At 38.0% G+C, this 9,120-nt stretch overlaps 1 non-coding gene across 1 annotated transcript; it reads left to right on the top strand.

Annotated features, from left to right (window-relative positions):
• Window positions 1-404: 404 nt before the first annotated feature.
• LOC141709452 (small nucleolar RNA R71) lies at window positions 405-511 on the top strand. Its single transcript, XR_012570027.1, has one exon. It is a non-coding gene; the product is annotated as a small nucleolar RNA R71 (small nucleolar RNA).
• The last annotated feature ends 8,609 nt before the right edge of the window (window positions 512-9,120 follow it).

Raw genomic sequence — 9,120 nt, 5'->3', positions numbered from 1 at the left:
AAGTAGCTGGCACAGGCTGCTGTTGTCGCTGATAATTATTCACATACTGAACAGATTCGTTGACAAGAGAACACTGATCTGTAGCATGAGAACCTGCACAAAGCTCACAAACCATAGCTATTTGATTAACTCCATATGTAGCCAGAGAATCAACCTTCATTGACAACGCTTGAAGCTGCGCTGCAATAGCGGTGGCTGCATCGACTTCCAGAATACCTGCTACCTTCCCAGGCATCATCCTCTGAGTTGGGTTTTGATGCTCATTTGCAGCCATAGCCTCGATTAGATTATAAGCCTCAGTATAGCTTTTAGCCCATAAGGCACCTCCAGCTGCTGCATCGAGCATGGGCCGAGATTGGGCCCCCAACCCATTACAGAAACCAGTGATCACCATCCAATCGGGCATTCCATGATGTGGACACTTTCTCAACATTTCCTTGTAGCGTTCCCAAGCTTCGCACATAGATTCTGTAGGTTGCTGCGCAAACTGAGTAAGAGCACTCCTCATAGCAGCAGTCTTTGCCATCGGATAAAACTTTACCAGAAACTTTTGCGCAAGATCTTGTCAAGTAGTGATGGACCCAGCTGGTTCAGAATGTAACCAGTCCTTAGCTTTGTCCCTCAGTGAGAATGGGAAAAGCCTCAGCTTGATAGCCTCATCAGTCACGCCATTATACTTGAAAGTGCTGCAGATCTCGAAAAAATTCCTTATGTGCATGTTGGAGTCTTCAGTCGCAGCCCCTCCAAAAGAAACAGAATTCTGCACCATCTGAATAGTGCCCGGCTTGATTTCAAAGGTGTTAGCTTGAATAGCCGGATGAAGAATGCTTGACTGAATGTCATCAATTTTTGGCCGAGAAAAATCCATAAGAGCTGGATCAGCTTGAACAATACGATCACCCATGATTTCTGGTTCTTTCCGCTCAGTTCCTGAATCCGAATCTTCAAAATCTAACTTCTCCGGAATATCAAGAACTTCGTCTGTCTCCTCAGTTATATCTAAAGTCCTCTTGCGAGTACGAGAACGAGTTTGCATAAACGCTCGCTAAAGTACCTGAAACACAACCGGAAACGATAAGTAACAACTACGTCCTAATCACTGAGTCCTAATGACCAATGATGGTAAGTACATAAACTAAACAAATCTGCCGGCGCCAAAAACTTGTTAGGGCGAAAACACGCGCTAATATTCACGCAAGTATACGCGTTCGCAAGTAATATAGAATACTTTCTAGTTCGTTCCCACAGAGACTCAGACTAATTATTGTTTAATTAAACTCACGCACCAATGTATGATTACTTCTCAATGTTAAGACACTAACACTTAGAATTGTTGACTAAATATTAACTACAATTAATTACTTAATTATTCACTTAATTAACAATATTAAAACACTCATGAGATTACAACTTCATTACTACTTCCTTCAATAGTTATTGTTATTACCTTTAGCATGTGACAGTGATGATATTAATCGAATAACACGAAACTGATAAAAGCCAACTTTCATTGTACTAATACCATTCTACCAAGCATCCACAATTAAGATACAAGTTGTAACACCCCCAAATCCGGGGTCGGGGATCCGGGTTGTCACGAGTTCCATTTCCCTTAATATCACCCAATCTTAATACACAATCAACTACTCTGTACTGTGACCCCACAATAAACACACACACCACAAGTTATAGTCTCAGAGATGAATATCCAAAAATAATCACAAGTCATTTTATTCCACAATTATATGTCAATACACCTTAAAAAGGTTTCTGAATAAATTTACATTTCTTTGCCATTATTACAATTCATAAATATACATAAACTGGTACATCAAAAGTTGAAAGCCTAGCCTATTGGTAGCTCCTACCTCAGCTATAGCGACATCAACGCCTATAGGAAACTGTGGAACGTTTCCTATCCGCTCGCGAATCGGGAGCTTGGTCCTGTTCATCTTGTCTATCTGATGTTGTGTGATGAAAGAAGAAAGCAAAGGTGAGCAGCAAGCCCACCAAAATAATATGTATAATGATTAACAATATATGAGCCTTCTCATAGTACTCATGAAAGTCTTGGTCAAAAGAAATGAACCAAGTTTGATATCTTAATGCGATGAGTCGCAAAATATTCAGTATATATATATACATATATACTTTTCAAAATATTGGAAGTCCTCTTCCATGCATAATACACACAGAGTTCCAGGGTATAATTGTATAAAAATATCGTTGCAAGGTGATCTCATATATCTAACCTTGTCTCAACGTTTTTCTGAAAATCTTTGTCATGCATAAGATAATCATTTACTAGATATAAGTTTAAAAGATGAAGTTACAAGATACTCCAATATACTTATATCTTTTCCAAATACTACTTGAACTACCACCGTTCAAGTTGTAATTAGTTTCAAAAGTTCATCACACTGATGAGACTACAAGATAGACATGAATAGATTCAATCTTTGAAATATTTTGAAGGAAATGAAGTTATGATATACTTCATTAAGTCCTGATATATATATACACCTATATATATACATACGTTTCCTGAAAACCTCTGTCATGTAAAACATGAACAGAATTGCAATATCCAATAAATTTGGAAAGGAAAGAATTTTGGCATAAACCTGATATCTTGCTGATCAGGCAAAGATACCAATAAGTAACCTTTTATACTAGTAGATGGACGAATTCCCCACTGGTCATCATCCTGGTCGCAATAGGACCTTATGTTGGACTGCCACTCAGCCACTTATGCATTTGATGGACTCCCACTGAGCCACTTACACTATCATGGACGCCCACTGAGCCCATGTTGCTTATGCCGACTCGATAGATGGACTTACTTCCCGAACGTTGGGTAAGTAATCAATTCATTTACCAAAACTGCAACCTTGTTGCGAATATAAAATGCACCACAGAGCTGGATCCCCCAGGTTTTGAGCGAGTATTTAAATCCCCTTTTTAACAGGAAGATCTTAAATATAAAAATGAGTTTTGGGATCCGCTCTAACTTTTAAAAATCATTTTGAAGACTCGAAAACACTTTAAAGAGTGTTTGGAGTAATGCTGATTTAATGAAGTAAATCAGTCCCAATATATTTAGAAAATGTCTGAATATTATTATTTAAATAATATTCCCATAAAGAATAATCTTTATACAAATAATTGAAGTAGAAGTTGTAAGACTTATACTTGAAATGAGTATTAAATAACCAAAGATATACTTATACGAAAGTACTATCTTTATTTGAATAATCAAAAATAAGTTTGATTATCGACACCTTATTCTTTAATAAAATAAGGAATATAACTCAACAATAATCGGAGTCATAGATCCTCAAATGAATATTCAAATAATATTCATTAAATAATATAAACTGAGTCATAAGCCCTCGAATGAATATTCAAATAATATTTAATAAATAAAATAAAAGGAGTCATAAGCCCACGAATGAATATTCGTAATAATATTCATTAAATAAAATAACAGGAGTCATAAGCCCTCGAATGAATATTCGTAATAATATTCATTAAATAAAATAAAAGTTATCGAATAAACCTTATTCGATTAATAGTTTTGAAAACTATATCAATATATATATATATATATTTAAATATATATATATATATATATATATAATATACTCGGGAACATCGACTCCCGGTTTTAGAAAATGTTTTCACCTTTGGGTCCCTATACTAATGGTATATGCAAATTACTGCTATTCTCTAGCATAGGTATTATCAACTGAACCAACAGATATATTTGGCAAGAATACGAAATAGGCATGCATATATATACCATATCAGCATGCTTCAATATATCGCAACATTTGCTAATTAACCAACATACATCTATCGCAAGATAATGCATATACATATATACATCACAACAACAGTATAACGGATAGAAAACTTGCCTGAGCGACTGGGGGTTACGAATGGCTCGGGACGAGTCTGGTAACCTATAAGCAACAAGTAAGTTGGAATTAAACCAAAGTCACTTGTAAATCTATACTCTAACCAACTCAGACTCTAACACTTGTTTTGCGCTTACTGATTCTCTTAAGTCACTCGAGTACCCTCGGCTCCACCATTTTTAATAAATTACCCATTATGATTTTTAAAGCGATTCTTTCGCGAGTGCCTTACCATTTGCCTAATACACTTTACATACATGATTCATACTCCAATTAGTCCTTTAGGGTCCTTAACCAATGTTTCAAAGTAAGGCGAGGGATAATGTTTTGTTCGCGAAATGCCGTTACTTAAAATGGCCGTTTCTCCTAAACCGTACATCGGAATCAAACGGACTACATATCAAAACGAAGCTCGTAACATGAACTATCTAATCATGGCAATGTTCAAAACCTAGCAGGGAGTTCTCGGGTCCTAATGTTATGAACGAAAGCAGTCTAAAGTAAATCGGACATTACGACGGCTATGTTTACGCGATTTCCCAAATTTAAACCAATTCAAAACAACCACAATTCAACCACAAATCATTCATACAACCAACATCCATCCATACCATACTACAACAGCCCCAACAATTCAATATCTCCAATTCATACTTATTTCTCAATTATGAACTAAGAGTTTACTTAAGTTCATTAACTAATAACCAAGATTTCCAACTCCAAAAATATCACAAAATCAACCAATCTCTAAACACACAATAATCATGCCTCTCACCAACTAAACTACTCATAACAAGCTCTAAACATGATTACACATCCATTACACTAACCCATCATCTAAACATTAGGAAATCTAAACAACAAAACTTAAAACTAAGACTATGAAGAGTTATACCTTCCTTGAAGCTTTTAATCCATGAAAGGTCCTTGGAATGCCCATGGAAGCCTTAATCTAACCTCCTACAAGCTTGTTCTTTCAAAGAAATCAAGAACACAAAAATTAATTTCAAGAAAGTACTATTCACCATCTTCTTGAATGATTTATAGGAAATTCTAGGAAAGGATTTTGAAGCTAAGATTTCTAGGAAGTATGTAACTTAACTAGGAGAAGCTAGGATAATTACCTTGTAAAATAGCAAGTGGAGGAGCTTGGACTTCCCAATTCTTAAGAAAGAAGCCGAGAGCTTCATGAAGAAATGGAGGGTTTGGTGTTTTGTGATTTGTTTTGCTTGGTTGCTAGGTTTTTTTTTGTTTTGTTTTAGGTCAATTACCCATTTACCCTTGATTTTGTGTGGTTAATATTCCACCACATTTCCTTCCCTCTTATGTCATGCTTGCATCACTTTGTGATGTCATCACCCCTCCTTTGTCCTCTTTCTATTGGTTGGATGACACCATCCTCTCTTATCCTTTTGATTAACTTCCTAATTGTTTGCCTAATGACCGCTGATCTGTTATACGGTTCGCTTAACTTTCGTTTTCGTTTATCGTTTGAGGGATCATACCCGGGATCTTATTACTTAGGTTCCCTTAACCTTTCTCAATATTTGTTATTCCTTTTATGATCCTCTCTTATAATCCTTTAGTTTAAATCCTTTTTATCCTGTTACGTTATACTCAATTCTTTCCGTATCTAGTGGATTTCCGGGAAAAATCAAAGTGTTCGGAATTGGATTCTGACGATCTTTACATACACTTATATACCACATAGAGTACTAATAATATCCCAGAAGATCAATAATAGAACCCCTACATAGCGTGACATGAAAAGTTTTCTCATTCAGCAAAAACACTATTCATAAGGGTTTCAAAAATTTTCCAAAAATTGGGGTTATTACACAAGTTGAATAGGCATCAATTATGTTGAGTTCCTATATGTCTACAGAAATTGACAACACAAAGATTTAAGCACAAATTATTCCTTTTGATTACACAGGGCGAATAAAACTGTTAGAGTTACCCACTAATCATGCACATCATACATGAACCTATGCTAGCATGGCAAGTTCTAAATCTCAAGATCCACCGTCGCTTCACAAGAGATTAACACCCTATCTTATATGTTCGTGACGCACATAAGACAAATACGCACAACCAATACTAGATATCATACAATCATCACACACTAAAGTATTAAACAATTAACTAAAGAATTCCATAGTAAATCCGTTGCGACCCCATGATCACGATTAGCCCATAATAGCACTTATCGTCATCATGGGTTCATATGAAATCATGATAAACAAACACAAGAAAATAATAACTAAACTAATTATATTTAACCAGAGTACGTCACAAGAGTAAATAGGTTCAAAGTAAGAAAACTAGCATCCAACGTTACAACGAAACAAGAATCACAAGAAAATATGCTTCCTCTTCGTTGCTGTGTGCTAAAACGGTCTTCTTCCTTATCTTCTTCGCTCCTTGCTTAATACCACGATCCTCTTTCGTGAAAACATCTCCAAATCTACTTATATACTAGTCCCATAAAACTCAGATTACATAGAAGTGGAAGCCAAACAGAAGTAGAAGTCCTAAAATACCAATCTTTTTTCCCCGACCCTGCACGGCCGCTTAGCATAGCTGAGCGGGCGCTCAGCTTCTTACGCGGCCGCTCAGCATTGCTGAGCGGGCGCTCAGGACCCTACTGGAAAAATCCTGAGATTGCTCCGTTTCTTCGCCGTAATCTGCCCATTTCTTTCCTCTCGCAATGGTGAACACATGCCAAGGCTTATTCTTGATGATTACTCCTCCGAAATGCAACTAATACCCTGAAATACATAAACACTAGAAAAACGCATCAAATACACAAAATACTTGATTTCAAGGCACCAATTTAAGCTATTTTAAGATGTTCTAAGTGGCATAAAATGCCACTTATCACACCCCCAAACTTAAATCGATGCTTGTCCTCAAGCGTCACAGACTCAAAAACAAATAAAAACATGCATGAATTCAATCTATATGAAAATGCAGCGATCCCCCTTACTACGAACAAACCATCCAAATTGCAACATCTCAACAAATGCAGTTAGGCGACTAAAGATCAATAAACTCGTGCAAACGAACATACAGCCAGAAACGTGGTGTGTGCAGATGCTTAACAGATATGCTTCGGAACTAGACCAATTGTTATGACTCAATTATGATCAAGGCAATCATATGATTATACAAAGAATAAAAATTCTAGGCACAAAGCGACATATAACATTACAAGAATTTTGGAGCTTATTATGGAATCATGTTTTTTATTTACGACAACAATGCTTATTTGACCATGCAATGAGTGAGGTCCACAAAAGACTTATACAATGGTATCCATGTAACGAGCGTTAGGTTAGCGGATCCCAGACTCTAAAAGCCTTAGGTCACTAGGCACAAAGTCCCCTAAGAACTTAATAACTCGAATACCAAAGAGCCCACTCGTGATCAATTATGCATAACACCACAATTTTTTTTTCTTTTCTTCTTTTTTTTTTATATTTCTGAGCAAGTGCGTTTCGCTCCATCTTGCTCAACCCTAGACTACTCGCATAACATGCGAGCCGGCTACTAGCCATTTGACGCCTAGCCACAACTAGCAACAAATTCCATTTTTTTACTCCATTTTTTTCTTTTTCATGCCTTTATCACTAAGAACCTATTATCGAATTCTAAGCATAATAAATAGATTAACCTCGAAAATAATCAGATCATAACAACAATCTAGCCCTTAAGCATTCTCTAAGACTTAGTGAAATTACAAGTGCTTCTAGCATGCATATCAACCTACACGACTCAATATCACTTTAATGCTATCACTACACTCGCATCAATATCACAATTCAGTCGATAAATCATCGCAAAAGGGATCATGGTATATGCATGAGCTACATGACATGATAAACAAATAACGCTATAAAATAATAAAAAAAAACTATATGGCAAAATTATGCAAATATGGCAAAAATTATACAACTATATGAACTAAACTATCTTGAATATGCAGCTATATGACACACACAAAATATTCCTTAACTACCACCCCAAACTTAAAATCTTCACTGTCCCCAGTGAAGGTAGTAGAAAGGAACACAGGGTATACCTACTCTGAGTCATCATCATCATCACCCTCAATGGGTGGAGTATCAGGCGGCGGGTATGCAGAGTCCTCACCAAAAACTGGCCACTGGATATCAGCTCCAAGGCCCCGAAAAGCAGTCCCTAACGCAAGGGTGAGCTCCTGAGGAAACCTGCTCTGCGTCTCGTACATGGAATCCATCCGCCGTGAAAGCCTCCTATACTGGGTATCAGCCATCCCAGCACCCTCCTGAGCTCTTGAAGAACCAGCCTCATCACGCCTAGGCCTAGTCATAGTAGCACCTCGTGCTGGACGCCCTCCTGGAAGACGATAACCCAGCCCATGCTCCTCGGGCTCCCCTCAAAAACTTCAGAATTCCTTGGTAGATAAACTCACCAAGGTCCACATAGTACTCCTCATTAAGAATTCCCCACAACAACTGTGCTCTCTCAACTGTGACCTCGTGTGCATGCGAAGAAGGCAAAATATTAGCACAAATAAATGCATTCCATGCACGGGCATACCTGTTCATAGCGATCGCCGGGAAGTGACGATGCTCATTAGTGCCGGTCTTGAAGGTCCAAACTGTGCCCGGCCTACAGAGAGTAGCACAAATCAAATCTAAGTCAAAATTCTCAGCAGTCTTCTCATTCCAGTTCTCCTCCTCGGGCTTCCTCTCTCGCTGCCCAATCACACAGCGAATCGCCGCTGGGTGATAATCAACCGTCAGCCCTCGGACCACAGAAAACCCATTCTTTTCAGCCTTCGCGTTCGCATAGAACTCGCGAACCACGCTCATCGGCACTGCTTCGGGCGACTCACAAAAAGCTATCCACCCCTTCCCTGCAATCATGGGTAGCAACTCACCATCCCTCCCCGATGGTAAAAACCCTCTTTCCTTCAGAATCGGCTTCCCCAAAAGCCTAGTGTACTCCTCCTCCACAGCTCTGTCATTCAACCGAGGCCTTGCAGCAGTACCCCTCGATGAATCAGCAGTAGGGACTGTGCTGCTGCTATCAATAGTTCGTGCTCTCTTGGGTGCCATTGAATCTTGAATAAAAGTGTTTAAGAACTGAGCTTTTTTGTGTTTGGGAGAGAGTTTGAGTGTAGAAAGTTTGTGGGAGATATGTAGGATAGGTG

This window comes from Apium graveolens, chromosome 2, assembly GCF_009905375.1.
Source record: "Apium graveolens cultivar Ventura chromosome 2, ASM990537v1, whole genome shotgun sequence".
In the NCBI taxonomy this organism is placed as follows: Eukaryota; Viridiplantae; Streptophyta; class Magnoliopsida; order Apiales; family Apiaceae; genus Apium; species Apium graveolens.
The sequence above is the reverse complement of the archived record's forward strand: the minus strand, read 5'-3'. Positions and strand labels throughout refer to the sequence as shown.